This window comes from Bombina bombina, chromosome 8 (genome assembly GCF_027579735.1).
Source record: "Bombina bombina isolate aBomBom1 chromosome 8, aBomBom1.pri, whole genome shotgun sequence".
In the NCBI taxonomy this organism is placed as follows: domain Eukaryota; kingdom Metazoa; phylum Chordata; class Amphibia; order Anura; family Bombinatoridae; genus Bombina; species Bombina bombina.
The window spans coordinates 127,645,406-127,661,643 of NC_069506.1; positions in this window are offsets into that span (position 1 = coordinate 127,645,406).

The following is a 16,238-nucleotide window of genomic DNA, read 5'->3' on the forward strand; positions in this document are numbered from 1 at the left end:
TTAAAATTCAATCATAGTCTTCCTGTTTCTTCCTCCTTGATCCAGGACGTCTCCAGAGAGCTCAGGGGTCTTCAAAATTTATATTTGAGGGAGGTAATCAGTCACAGCAGACCTGTGACAGTGTGTTTGACTGTGATAAAAACGTTAACTGTTAAATTGATTATCCGTTTTTTTTGGGTATTAAGGGGTTAATCATCCTTTTGCTAGTGGGTGCAATCCTCTGCTAATTTCATACATTTAATGTAAAGATTTGGTTGCTATAACTGAATTAGTTCGTTGTTATTTCAACTGTAATTGTTTTTTTGGTGTTTCTAAAAGCGCAGCAGCGTTTTTACTTTGCTTGAAAATTTTCTGAAAGTAATTTCCAAGCTTGCTAGCCTCATTGCTAGTCTGTTTAAACATGTCTGATACAGATGAATCTGCTTGTTCATTATGTTTAAAAGCCAATGTGGAGCCCAATAGAAATATGTGTACCAATTGTATTGATATTACTTTAAATAAAGGTCAGTCTTTACCGGTAAAGAAATTATCACCAGACATCGAGGGGGAAGTTATGCCGCCTAACTCTCCTCACGTGTCAGTACCTGCGCCTCCCGCTCAGGAGGTGCGTGATGTTGTGGCGCCAAGTACATCAAGGCCCTTACAAATCACTTTGCAAGATATGGCTAATGTTATGAAAGAAGTATTATCTAATTTGCCTGAGTTAAGAGGCAAGCGCGATAGCTCTGGGTTAAGGACAGAGCGCGCTGATGACACGAGAGCCATGTCTGATACTGCGTCACAATTTGCAGAACATGAGGACGGAGAGCTTCATTCTGTGGGTGACGGATCTGATCCAGGGAGACCGGATTCAGAAATTTCAAATTTTAAATTTAAGCTTGAGAACCTCCGTGTATTGCTAGGGGAGGTGCTAGCGGCTCTGAATGATTGTGACACGGTCGCAATCCCAGAGAAGTTATGTAGGCTGGATAAATACTATGCGGTGCCGGTGTGTACTGACGTTTTTCCTATACCTAAAAGGCTTACAGAGATTATTAGCAAGGAGTGGGATAGACCCGGTGTGCCCTTTTCCCCTCCTCTGATATTTAGAAAAATGTTCCCAATAGACGCTACCACACGAGACTTATGGCAGACGGTCCCTAAGGTGGAGGGAGCAGTTTCTACTTTAGCTAAGCGCACCACTATCCCGGTGGAGGATAGTTGTGCTTTCTTAGATCCAATGGATCAAAAATTAGAAGGTTACCTTAAGAAAATGTTTGTTCAACAAGGTTTTATATTACAGCCCCTTGCGTGCATTGCGCCCGTCACTGCTGCGGCGGCTTTCTGGTTTGAGTCTCTAGAAGAGGCTATTCGCACAGCACCATTGGATGAGATCATGAACAAGCTTAGAGCACTTAAGCTAGCTAATGCATTTGTTTCGGGCGCCGTTGTGCACTTAACCAAACTAAGGGCTAAGAACTCCGGTTTTGCCATCCAGGCGCGCAGAGCGCTATGGCTTAAATCCTGGTCAGCAGATGTGACTTCTAAATCTAAATTGCTTAATATTCCTTTCAAAGGGCAAACCTTATTCGGGCCCGGCTTGAAAGAAATTATTGCTGACATTACTGGAGGTAAGGGTCACTCCCTTCCTCAGGATAGGGCCAAATCAAAGGCCAAACAGTCTAATTTTCGTGCCTTTCGTAATTTCAAGGCAGGAGCAGCATCAACTTCCTCCGCTCCAAAACAGGAAGGAACTGCTGCTCGTTACAGACAGGGTTGGAAAAGCAACCAGTCCTGGAACAAGGGCAAGCAGGCCAGAAAGCCTACCTCTGCCCCTAAGACAGCATGAAGGAAGGGCCCCCTATCCGGAAACGGATCTAGTGGGGGGCAGACTCTCTCTCTTCGCCCAGGCTTGGGCAAGAGATGTCCAGGATCCCTGGACGTTGGAGATCATATCTCAGGGATACCTTCTGGACTTCAAAGCTTCTCCTCCACAAGGGAGATTTCATCTGTCAAGGTTATCAACAAACCTAATAAAGAAAGAAGCATTTCTGCAATGTGTACAAGACCTCTTAGTAATGGGAGTGATCCACCCAGTTCCGCGAACGGAACAAGGGCAAGGGTTTTACTCAAATCTGTTTGTGGTTCCCAAAAAAGAGGGAACCTTCAGACCAATCTTGGACCTAAAGATCTTAAACAAGTTCCTAAGGGTTCCATCATTCAAAATGGAAACTATTCGAACCATCCTACCCATGATCCAAGAGGGTCAGTATATGACCACAGTGGACTTAAAGGATGCCTACCTTCACATACCGATTCACAAAGACCATTATCGGTACCTAAGGTTTGTCTTTCTAGAAAGGCATTACCAGTTTGTAGCTCTTCCCTTCGGGTTAGCTACGGCCCAGAGAATTTTTACAAAGGTTCTGGGCTCACTTCTGGCGGTACTAAGACCGCGAGGCATAGCGGTGGCTCCGTACCTAGACGACATTCTGATACAAGCGTCGAGTTTTCAAAATGCAAAGTCTCATACAGAGATAGTTCTTGCATTTCTGAGGTCGCATGGGTGGAAAGTGAACGTGGAAAAGAGTTCTCTGTTACCACTCACAAGGGTTCCTTTTCTCTGATAGATTCTGTAGAGATGAAGATTTACCTGACGGAGTCCAGGTTATCAAAGATTCTAAATGCTTGCCGTGTCCTTCATTCCATTCCAAGGCCATCAGTAGCTCAGTGCATGGAAGTAATCGGCTTAATGGTCGCGGCAATGGACATAGTGTCATTTGCGCGCCTGCATCTCAGACCGCTGCAATTATGCATGCTAAGTCAGTAGAATGGGGATTATTCGGATCTGTCCCCTCTACTGAATCTGGACCAGGAGGCCAGAGATTCTCTTCTCTGGTGGTTGTCGCGGGTTCATCTGTCCAAAGGAATGACTTTTCGCAGGCCAGATTGGACGATTGTAACAACAGATGCCAGCCTACTAGGCTGGGGTGCAGTCTGGAACTCCCTGAAGGCTCAGGGATCGTGGACTCAGGAGGAGAAACTCCTCCCAATAAATATTCTGGAATTAAGAGCAATATTCAATGCTCTTCTAGCTTGGCCTCAGTTAGCAACACTGAGGTTCATCAGATTTCAGTCGGACAACATCACGACTGTGGCTTACATCAACCATCAAGGGGGAACCAGGAGTTCCCTAGCGATGTTAGAAGTCTCCAAGATAATTCGCTGGGCAGAGTCTCACTCTTGCCACCTGTCAGCGATCCACATCCCAGGCGTGGAGAACTGGGAGGCAGACTTTCTAAGTCGCCAGACTTTTCATCCGGGGGAGTGGGAACTTCATCCGGAGGTCTTTGCTCAACTGATTCATCGTTGGGGCAAACCAGAACTGGATCTCATGGCATCTCGCCAGAACGCCAAGCTTCCTTGTTACGGATCCAGATCCAGGGACCCGGGAGCGGTGCTGATAGATGCTCTAGCAGCCCCTTGGGGTTTCAAGATGGCTTATGTGTTTCCTCCGTTTCCGTTGCTGCCTCGATTGATTGCCAGGATCAAACAGGAGAGAGCATCAGTGATTTTGATAGCGCCTGCGTGGCCACGCAGGACCTGGTATGCAGACCTAGTGGACATGTCGTCCTGTCCACCATGGTCTCTACCTCTGAGGCAGGACCTTCTAATTCAGGGTCCTTTCAACCATCCAAGCCTAATTTCTCTGAGGCTGACTGCATGGAGATTGAACGCCTGATTCTATCAAAGCGTGGTTTCTCGGAGTCGGTTATTGATACATTAATACAGGCTCGGAAACCAGTTACCAGAAAAATTTACCATAAGATATGGCGTAAATATTTATATTGGTGTGAATCCAAGAGTTACTCATGGAGTAAGGTCAGGATTCCTAGGATATTGTCTTTTCTACAAGAGGGTTTAGAAAAGGGTTTATCTGCTAGTTCGTTAAAGGGACAGATTTCTGCTCTGTCTATTCTTTTACACAAACGCCTGGCAGAAGTTCCAGACGTTCAGGCTTTTTGTCAGGCTTTAGCTAGGATTAAGCCTGTGTTTAAGACTGTTGCTCCGCCGTGGAGCTTAAACTTAGTTCTTAAAGTTCTTCAAGGTGTTCCGTTTGAACCCCTTCATTACATTGATATTAAGCTGTTATCTTGGAAAGTTCTGTTTTTGATGGCTATTTCCTCGGCTCGAAGAGTCTCTGAGTTATCTGCCTTACATTGTGATTCTCCTTATCTGATTTTTCATTCAGACAAGGTAGTTCTGCGTACTAAACGTGGGTTTTTACCTAAGGTAGTTTCTAACAGGAATATCAATCAAGAGATTGTTGTTCCATCATTATGTCCTAATCCTTCTTCAAAGAAGGAACGTCTTTTGCATAATCTGGATGTAGTCCGTGCCCTGAAGTTCTACTTACAGGCAACTAAAGATTTTCGGCAAACTTCTTCTCTGTTTGTCGTTTATTCTGGACAGAGGAGAGGTCAAAAGGCTTCGGCCACCTCTCTGTCTTTTTGGCTTCATAGCATAATTTGTTTAGCCTATGAGACTGCTGGACAGCAGCCCCCTGAAAGAATTACAGCTCATTCCACTAGAGCTGTGGCTTCCACCTGGGCCTTTAAGAATGAGGCCTCTGTTGAACAGATTTGCAAGGCTGCAACTTGGTCTTCACTTCATACCTTTTCAAAATTTTACAAATTTGACACTTTTGCTTCTTCGGAGGCTGTTTTTGGGAGAAAGGTTCTACAGGCAGTGGTTCCTTCTGTTTAATGTTCTTGCCTTGTCCCTCCCATCATCCGTGTACTTTAGCTTTGGTATTGGTATCCCATAAGTAATGGATGACCCGTGGACTGAACACACTTAACAAGAGAAAACATAATTTATGCTTACCTGATAAATTTATTATTCTTGTAGTGTGTTCAGTCCACGGCCCGCCCTGTCTTTTTGAGGCAGTTCTAAATTTAAATTAAAACTCCAGTCACCACTGCACCCTATAGTTTCTCCTTTCTCGTCTTGTTTCGGTCGAATGACTGGATATGACATGTGAGGGGAGTAGCTATATAGCAGCTCTGCTTGGGTGATCCTCTTGCAACTTCCTGTTGGGAAGGAGAATATATCCCATAAGTAATGGATGACCCGTGGACTGAACACACTACAAGAGAAATAAATTTATCAGGTAAGCATAAATTATGTTTTTGATGCTCAGGTGGAACCCCCAGTACCTTTTTGTTTTTCATGTATTGAAAGAACCTTATGTTATAGGAATATACTTTTTAATCCTGAGCCATCATTAGCTAAGGTGGATGCTGTTCAGGTGTCCCCTGTATCAGATATGCCGCAGCTTTCTCCTCAAGTGTCCCAATCTTTTTTGTCTACACATGCAGTGCCCTGCGTTTTTTCTCATGGTCCGATAGGAGTTTCTTTGCTGCCCAGGTATCCTCTGCGGTATCTGAGGTGCTGTCTGCTTTTCCAATGCTGCAGGGAAAGCGCAAAAGGAAATTAAAAGAATCCGTGAGTAAGGTTGTGGCTACTCAAGGTGAGGACGAAGATACTTCGGTAGCGTCTGAGGGTGGAATCTCAGATTCTGACAGTATAATTCCTTCTTCTGATGCTGAAGTTGTATCTTTCAGATTTAAGCTGGAACACCTGTTACTTAAGGAGGTTTTGGCTACCTTGGACGACTCTGATACGACTGTCGTAGTCAACCCTAAGAAGTCTAGTAAGCTGAACAAGTACTTTGATGTTCCCTCTGCGGTGGAGGTATTTCCTGTACCAGATCGTGCTTCAGAGATTATTGCACGGGAGTGGGAGAGATCTGGAATTCAGTTTTCTCCATCTCCAATTTTCAAGATTATGTTTCTAATAGCTGACTCCATTAAGGAGTCGTGGCAGACGGTTCCTAAGGTGGAAGGAGCGATCTCCACTTTGGCCAAGAGAACCACTATTCCCATAGAGGATAGCTGTTCTTTTAAGGATCCAATGGATAAGAAATTGGAGGCATTGCTAAAGAAAGTGTATGTTCACCAGGGTCTTCAATGGCAACCTGCGGTGTGTATTGCCACTGTCACCAGTGTGGCTCCGTACCTAGACGACATTCTGATACAAGCGTCGAGTTTTCAAAATGCAAAGTCTCATACAGAGATAGTTCTTGCATTTCTGTGGTCGCATGGGTGGAAAGTGAACGTGGAAAAGAGTTCTCTGTTACCACTCACAAGGGTTCCTTTTCTCTGATAGATTCTGTAGAGATGAAGATTTACCTGACGGAGTCCAGGTTATCAAAGATTCTAAATGCTTGCCGTGTCCTTCATTCCATTCCAAGGCCATCAGTAGCTCAGTGCATGGAAGTAATCGGCTTAATGGTCGCGGCAATGGACATAGTGCCATTTGCGCGCCTGCATCTCAGACCGCTGCAATTATGCATGCTAAGTCAGTAGAATGGGGATTATTCGGATCTGTCCCCTCTACTGAATCTGGACCAGGAGGCCAGAGATTCTCTTCTCTGGTGGTTGTCGCGGGTTCATCTGTCCAAAGGAATGACTTTTCGCAGGCCAGATTGGACGATTGTAACAACAGATGCCAGCCTACTAGGCTGGGGTGCAGTCTGGAACTCCCTGAAGGCTCAGGGATCGTGGACTCAGGAGGAGAAACTCCTCCCAATAAATATTCTGGAATTAAGAGCAATATTCAATGCTCTTCTAGCTTGGCCTCAGTTAGCAACACTGAGGTTCATCAGATTTCAGTCGGACAACATCACGACGGTGGCTTACATCAACCATCAAGGGGGAACCAGGAGTTCCCTAGCGATGTTAGAAGTCTCCAAGATAATTCGCTGGGCAGAGTCTCACTCTTGCCACCTGTCAGCGATCCACATCCCAGGCGTGGAGAACTGGGAGGCGGACTTTCTAAGTCGCCAGACTTTTCATCCGGGGGAGTGGGAACTTCATCCGGAGGTCTTTGCTCAACTGATTCATCGTTGGGGCAAACCAGAACTGGATCTCATGGCGTCTCGCCAGAACGCCAAGCTTCCTTGTTACGGATCCAGATCCAGGGACCCGGGAGCGGTGCTGATAGATGCTCTAGCAGCCCCTTGGGGTTTCAAGATGGCTTATGTGTTTCCTCCATTTCCGTTGCTGCCTCGATTGATTGCCAGGATCAAACAGGAGAGAGCATCAGTGATTTTGATAGCGCCTGCGTGGCCACGCAGGACCTGGTATGCAGACCTAGTGGACATGTCGTCCTGTCCACCATGGTCTCTACCTCTGAGGCAGGACCTTCTAATTCAGGGTCCTTTCAACCATCCAAGCCTAATTTCTCTGAGGCTGACTGCATGGAGATTGAACGCCTGATTCTATCAAAGCGTGGTTTCTCGGAGTCGGTTATTGATACATTAATACAGGCTCGGAAACCAGTTACCAGAAAAATTTACCATAAGATATGGCGTAAATATTTATATTGGTGTGAATCCAAGAGTTACTCATGGAGTAAGGTCAGGATTCCTAGGATATTGTCTTTTCTACAAGAGGGTTTAGAAAAGGGTTTATCTGCTAGTTCGTTAAAGGGACAGATTTCTGCTCTGTCTATTCTTTTACACAAACGCCTGGCAGAAGTTCCAGACGTTCAGGCTTTTTGTCAGGCTTTAGCTAGGATTAAGCCTGTGTTTAAGACTGTTGCTACGCCATGGAGCTTAAACTTAGTTCTTAAAGTTCTTCAAGGTGTTCCGTTTGAACCCCTTCATTACATTGATATTAAGCTGTTATCTTGGAAAGTTCTGTTTTTGATGGCTATTTCCTCGGCTCGAAGAGTCTCTGAGTTATCTGCCTTACATTGTGATTCTCCTTATCTGATTTTTCATTCAGACAAGGTAGTTCTGCGTACTAAACGTGGGTTTTTACCTAAGGTAGTTTCTAACAGGAATATCAATCAAGAGATTGTTGTTCCATCATTATGTCCTAATCCTTCTTCAAAGAAGGAACGTCTTTTGCATAATCTGGATGTAGTCCGTGCCCTGAAGTTCTACTTACAGGCAACTAAAGATTTTCGGCAAACTTCTTCTCTGTTTGTCGTTTATTCTGGACAGAGGAGAGGTCAAAAGGCTTCGGCCACCTCTCTGTCTTTTTGGCTTCGTAGCATAATTTGTTTAGCCTATGAGACTGCTGGACAGCAGCCCCCTGAAAGAATTACAGCTCATTCCACTAGAGCTGTGGCTTCCACCTGGGCCTTTAAGAATGAGGCCTCTGTTGAACAGATTTGCAAGGCTGCAACTTGGTCTTCACTTCATACCTTTTCAAAATTTTACAAATTTGACACTTTTGCTTCTTCGGAGGCTGTTTTTGGGAGAAAGGTTCTACAGGCAGTGGTTCCTTCTGTTTAATGTTCTTGCCTTGTCCCTCCCATCATCCGTGTACTTTAGCTTTGGTATTGGTATCCCATAAGTAATGGATGACCCGTGGACTGAACACACTTAACAAGAGAAAACATAATTTATGCTTACCTGATAAATTTATTATTCTTGTAGTGTGTTCAGTCCACGGCCCGCCCTGTCTTTTTGAGGCAGTTCTAAATTTAAATTAAAACTCCAGTCACCACTGCACCCTATAGTTTCTCCTTTCTCGTCTTGTTTCGGTCGAATGACTGGATATGACATGTGAGGGGAGGAGCTATATAGCAGCTCTGCTTGGGTGATCCTCTTGCAACTTCCTGTTGGGAAGGAGAATATATCCCATAAGTAATGGATGACCCGTGGACTGAACACACTACAAGAGAAATAAATTTATCAGGTAAGCATAAATTATGTTTTTGATGCTCAGGTGGAACCCCCAGTACCTTTTTGTTTTTCATGTATTGAAAGAACCTTATGTTATAGGAATAGACTTTTTAATCCTGAGCCATCATTAGCTAAGGTGGATGCTGTTCAGGTGTCCCCTGTATCAGATATGCCGCAGCTTTCTCTTTAAGTGTCCCAATCTTTTTTGTCTACACATGCAGTGCCCTGCGTTTTTTCTCATGGTCCGATAGGAGTTTCTTTGCTGCCCAGGTATCCTCTGCGGTATCTGAGGTGCTGTCTGCTTTTCCAATGCTGCAGGGAAAGCGCAAAAGGAAATTAAAAGAATCCGTGAGTAAGGTTGTGGCTACTCAAGGTGAGGACGAAGATACTTCGGTAGCGTCTGAGGGTGGAATCTCAGATTCTGACAGTATAATTCCTTCTTCTGATGCTGAAGTTGTATCTTTCAGATTTAAGCTGGAACACCTGTTACTTAAGGAGGTTTTGGCTACCTTGGACGACTCTGATACGACTGTCGTAGTCAACCCTAAGAAGTCTAGTAAGCTGAACAAGTACTTTGATGTTCCCTCTGCGGTGGAGGTATTTCCTGTACCAGATCGTGCTTCAGAGATTATTGCACGGGAGTGGGAGAGATCTGGAATTCAGTTTTCTCCATCTCCAATTTTCAAGATTATGTTTCTAATAGCTGACTCCATTAAGGAGTCGTGGCAGACGGTTCCTAAGGTGGAAGGAGCGATCTCCACTTTGGCCAAGAGAACCACTATTCCCATAGAGGATAGCTGTTCTTTTAAGGATCCAATGGATAAGAAATTGGAGGCATTGCTAAAGAAAGTGTATGTTCACCAGGGTCTTCAATGGCAACCTGCGGTGTGTATTGCCACTGTCACCAGTGTGGCAGCCTACTGGTTTGATGCGTTGTCTGATTCTATTCAGACAGATTCTCCTCTGGAGGAGATCCAGGACAGGATTAAGGCTCTTAAGTTAGCCAATTCCTTTATAATGGATGCTTCCTTACAAGTCATTAAGTTGGGAGCAAAGATGTCTGGTTTTGCTGTACTAGCTCGCAGAGCCTTATGGTTGAAATCCTGGTCTGCGGATGTTTCCAAGCTCTTGGTGATCCCTTACAAGTCTAAGCTCTTGGTGATCCCTTACAAGGGTAAGACCTTGTTTTTTGCCTGGTTTGGCTGAAATAAGTTCAGATATTACAAGAGGAAAGGGATCTTTCCTCACCCAGGATAAGAGGAATAAACAAGGGTCGTCAGAATAATTTTTGTTCCTTTCGTAACTTCAGAGGTAAACCTTCCCTTTCTTCCTCAAAGCAAGAACAATCCAAGCCTTCCTGGAAGCCTAGTCAGTCTTGGAACAAAAGAAAAGAAGTCTAGGGGGCAGACTTTCTCTATTCGCTCAAGCTTGGATACAGGATGTCCCAGATCCTTGGGCGGTAGACATCATATCCCAGAGGTACAAATTGGAGTTCAAGACTTTTCCTCCCAGAGGCAGGTTCCTCCTCTCAAGATTATCTGTAGACCAGAGAGAGAGGCATTCTTAAACTGTGTCCAGGACCTGTCTGCCTTGGGAGTGATAGTTCCAATGCAGGAACAGGGTCTGGGATTCTACTCCAATCTGTTTGTGGTTCCCAAAAAAGCGGGAACTTTCAGACCAATTTTAGATCTGAAATGTCTAAACAAGTTCCTCAGAGTTCCGTCCTTCAAGATAGAAACTATACATTCCATTCTTCCCTTGTTCCAAGAGGGTCAGTTCATGACAACCATAGACTTAAAGGATGTGTACATTCATTTTCCTATTCACAAGGATCATCGCAAGTTTCTGAGGTTCGCCTTCTTGGACAATCACTTTCAGTTTGTGGCTCTTCCATTTGGTCTTGCCATGGCTCCTGTAATCTTCTCAAAGGTTCTGGGGGCTCTATTGGCAGTGATCCGGTCTCGGGACATTGCAGTGGCGCCCTATCTGAATGACATTCTGGTTCAGGCGCTGTCTTTTCAACAAGCAAACTCTCACACAGAGACTTTTTTTGTCTTTTCTTCGCTCCCACGGATGGAAGGTGAATTTGGCAGGTCAGAAAATCCAAGTTTTTCGACTCTTGCCGTGCCCTTCATTCCTCCCATTAGCCGTCAGTGGCTCAATGCATGGAGGTAATAGGTCTGATGGTAGCTTCCATGAACATCATCCCATTTGCTCAGTTCCATCTAAAGACTCTGCAGTTGTGCATGCTAAGACAATGGAACGGGGACTATACTGTCTCCTCTAATAGATCTGTATCGGGCGACGAGATTCTCTTCCGTGGTGGTTGTCTCAGAATCACCTTTCCCAGGGAACCTGCTTCCGCAGACCTACCTGGGTGATTGTGACCATGGATGCCAGCCTGCTGGGATGGGGAGCAGTCTGGGGCTTGTTGAAGGCTCAGGGTCTATGGACTCAGGAGGAGTCAGTTCTCCCCATAAACATCCTAGAGCTGAGGGAGATCTTCAATGCTCTTCTGGCCTGGCCTCAGCTTCAGCCTGGTTTATTAGGTTCCAGTCGGACAACATAACATTGGTGGCTTACATCAACCATCAGGGAGGAACTCAGAGTTTCTTGGCCATGACAGAGGTGGCCAGAATTTTTCAGTGGGTGGAGACTCACAACTGCTGTCTATCTGCGATCCACATTCCACGAGTGGACAATTGGGAAACAGATTTTCTGAGCAGACAGACCTTTTACCCGGGGGAGTGGGAACTCCATCCGGAGGTGTTTTCCAGTTTGATCCTCAAATGGGGGCAGCCGGAGCTAGATCTCATGGCATTTCAGCAGAATGCCAAGCTCCCGAGGTACGGTTCGAGGTCAAGGGATCCACAGGCTGTCCTGATAGATGTGCTGGCGTTGCCTTGGAATTTCAGTTTAGCATACCTGTTTCCTCCGTTCGCTCTCCCTCCACGAGTCATTGCTCGGATCAAGCAGGAGAGGGCGTCAGTGATTCTCATAGCACCGGCTTCGCTTGGCAGGATCTGGTATGCAGACCTAGTTGAAATGTTATCTCTTCCACCTTGGAGACTACCGCTGAGGAAGAACCTTCTGCTTGAAGGTCCCTTCTTTCATCCAAATCTCGTTTCTCTGAAGCTGACTGCTTGGAGAGTGAATGCTTAATTTTAGCTAAGCATGGGTTTTCCGAGTCGGTCATTGAAACATTGATCCAGGCTCACAAGCCTGTGACAAGAAGGATTTACCATAGAATATGGCGTAAATATCTGTATTGATGTGAATCCAGAGGCTACTCTTGGAGTAGAGTCAGGATTCCTAGGATTTTGTCCTTTCTCCAGGAAGGGCTGGAGAAGGGTTTATCAGCAAATACGCTGAAGGGACAGATTTCTGCGTTGTCTATTTTGTTGCATAAATGTCTGGTGGACATGCCAGCCGTGCAGTCCTTTTGTCAGGCCTTGGTCAGAAACCGCCCTGTGTTTAAACCTGTTACTCCTCCTTGGAGTCTTAACCTTGTTCTTAAAGTTTTACAACAGACTCTGTTTGAGCCTATGCATTCCTTAGTGTGATATACCTTTAAGGTATATCCCTTCATTAACCTGTGACCCTTTATAAGGCTTCCTGTTTTCCCAATTCCTTGCCTGAATATTGAAGGACTTCCTGCAGCACAGTGAATCTGTCTGCAACTACCTTTAAGGCTGATATACTTAATCTTTGTATCACCGCAATTCCTGCTTCAAAGTTAACTAAAGATAATTTCTCTCTTTCACAAAGTATTTAGGAAATCTTCATCACGAAAATACTTTTAACTGAAGTTGTTCTAATTCCTACAGCTGACAGGAGTCAGTTTATTCCTTGGATTCATCACAGCGCTTACCTTCACCGCAGGACCGGAAGTAAGTCACACACACGCTCGCTCAGCTCAGACGCATACAAGCTGCAAACAACTCACAGGTAACAACTGAATTTCTCTCTGCCCTTACGTGGTTATCAATTGCTCTCAATATATGATACTTTTTGCATATGCAGACACCGCTGCTGATACTTGTACAACCTGTGATCCGGAATATCAGCTTCTTATCTTTTTATATGCTGAGTGGGACTTTAGTGTGAATGTGGATTCCGAGTGTGTGTGTGTGAAGACTGACGATTATACCAAGCCAGAGTAACTTAAAGGAACATTACTATCATCCACAAATTACATCTGTAAATAGTATAAATAACCTCCAGAGTCACAAGTGTAACTTATACACAATCTCTAAACCATTCATTACCACTGGCCATTAACTACGCTCACAGTACATTTACTCAGTAGAAACAGTATCTCCTGGGTTCATTGTACAAAAGAGCAACAAACAAAATACAGTAGACTGAGAGAACGAAAAGCTGAAAGAGGTTATTTTGAGTCATATTCGAAACGCCCTGTACAAACTTCTATACCTCAAGACAAATTCTCTACTCAATCCACACCTATGGAAATTGGTACTATAAAAGGTCCTTTATCTACAGAAGAAAAACCAGAAGGAGATTGGCTAATATCTGCCTTTATTGTGCTCATAAGGAGCATACAGTATCAGCATGCCCCTTATTGGCTAAAAGCAAAAAGGTTAAGAACATATCCTCATTATCAATATCGACCTTAAGTGTACCTATTCACCTCACTCTATCCATTTCTTTGCAGTGGGACCAAACACTTATCCAGAATGACGCCCTAATTGACTCAGGAGCATCCGGTGTTTACATAGATGCAAATTATGTACATAGAAATAAAATACCTATTGTGTGTAAAGAGCATCCAGTATTTGTCAAATTGATTGATGGTTCACTTATACAAAAGGGGCCTATCATCCATCACACCATTCCGTTACTTACAACAACATTAGCAGGTCACACTGAATATGTAACGTATGATATTATTCCTATAGATAAGCATTCTTTAATTCTGGGTTATTCATGGTTGCACACACATAATCCCAGCATAGATTGGTCACATGGTTCCATTCACCTGACATCTAAATATTGCACAAAAACTTGTTACCCACATTGTACCATAGCTAGTCTAGAGACTGGGTTACCCATGGCATATTCAGACTTGGTAGATGTGTTTGATTTAAAAGAAGCTGAAAGTTTACCTCCACACAGACCCTTTGATTGCCCTATAGACATTATACCTGGCTCTCAAATTCCTTATGGAAAAATCTACCCTTTATCTCAAAAAGAACTCCTCCATTTACGCACATATTTGGATGAAAATCTAAAAAAGGGCTTTATCTCACATTCCACCTCACCTGCAGCCGCTGGTATATTCTTTGTGAAAAACAAAGATCAATCACTACGACCTATAATAGACTACAGAGGACTTAATGCCATAACCATAAAAAAAACGATATCCGTTACCCCTTATACCAGAATTAATAGAAAGACTCACAGACGCAACCATATATACCAAACTAGATTTAAAAGGGGCATATAATCTGATTCGTATAAAAAAAGGGGGATGAATGGAAAACAACCTTCAGGACGCGTTACGGTCTGTATCAATACAACGTGATGCCATTTGGCTTGACTAATGCCCCAGCGACTTTCCAGAATTTTATTAATGAAATCTTTCATGATCTTACTGACATCTGTGTTATCATTTATTTAGATGATATTCTTGTTTACTCAAAAACCTTACAGGAACATGAAAAACACGTCAGATGGGTTTTAACACGCCTGCGTGAACATAGGCTGTTTGCAAAAATGGAGAAATGTAATTTTCATGTCAAGGAAATTAAATTTCTTGGTTATGTGATATCACCTAATGCTATCCAAATGGACCCTGACAAGGTTAACGCTATTCGCAACTGGCCTCAACCCAAGACCATCAGAGCACTCCAGAGGTTTCTGGGGTTCTCGAATTTTTATAGAAAATTTATAAAGAATTTTTCTATCATTGTGAAGCCTCTTACGCTACTTACCAGAAAAAATCACAAATTCACATGGAATACAGAGGCACAAGAAGCTTTTTGTAATTTGAAACAAATTTTTTCTACTGCGCCAGTTTTAACATTGCCTGACTACAACTCCCAATTTATTCTAGAAGTGGACGCTTCCAATTTTGGAATAGGAGCAGTTCTTTCTCAAAAGGATAAAATATCTCAAGATCTCCATCCCATTGCTTTTTACTCTAGATCACTACTTACAGCTGAGATTAACTACAATGTGGGGGACAAAGAACTTTTAGCGATCAAAAGTTCGTTGGAACATTGGAGGCACTTATTAGAAGGGACATCAGAGCCTTTTCTAATATACACCGATCACAAGAATCTCGAATATCTTAGAAAAAACAAAACCTTGTCGGCTCGTCAGGTTAGATGGTCACTATTCTTAGATAGGTTTGATTTTCTAATCTCATACAGACCAGGTACCCAAAATCAGAAGGCTGATGCTTTATCCCGAATAGTTAACAATGACCTATCATTGGAATCTCTAAATCCAATTATACCCGAAGAAAAATTTATAGGATCCCTTACCTCACTAGAAAAAGAGATCCTCCTTGAAGTCACTAAAGAAAAAGACTTACCCAAGGAATGTGTAAGAGACAATACCACAGGACTTTATCTTTATAGTAACAAGATATATGTTCCAAAATCACTTAGAAAAGTCATATTACAATTTTACCATGACAACGTATTAGCAGGACACAAAGGCATACAAAAAACTACTGAATTAGTGAAAAGGTATTTTTGGTGGCCACAAATGGAACATTTTATCATCACACATGTTAGAAATTGTGACACTTGTGCAAGGAATAAAATTGTACATAAAAAACCAATAGGGTATCTTACACCTCTACCAATACCGTCTGTGCCATGGTCCATCATATCAATGGATTTCATTGTAGATCTACCTGCTTCCCAACAGTTTAACACTATATTAGTAGTTATTGATCACTTAACAAAACTGGCCCATTTCATTCCACTTAAAAAATTACCCACTGCCATGGTTACAGCTAAGGTCTTTTTAGACAATATTGTACGTTTACACGGCATACCCACTACCATCATTACAGACCGAGGTACACAGTTCACCTCTGCCCTATGGAGATCCCTATGTAAGCTTTTGCATATAGATACCAGATATTCGACTTCCTTTCATCCCCAAACTAATGGGTTAACTGAACATTTAAATCAAACCTTAGAGCAATTTCTAAGATTTTACATCACTCATTTACAGGATGACTGGGTGGATTATTTAGCCATGGCGGAATTCTCGTATAATAACTCCATGTCTTCTTCCACCAAGATGATACCTTTTTTCGCCACTTATGGCTATCACCCTGCCACTATTGCTATTTCACACTCAGCTACTCCTTGTCCAAGTGTATCAGACTTCTCCTCAACTCTAAAAGACAGGTTGGATATCATAAAACAGCATTTAACTGAAGCCAAAAATCGTCAGAAAAAGTACTATGATCAACATCACTCCCCGACTCCTTCTTATAAGACTGGTGATTTGGTAC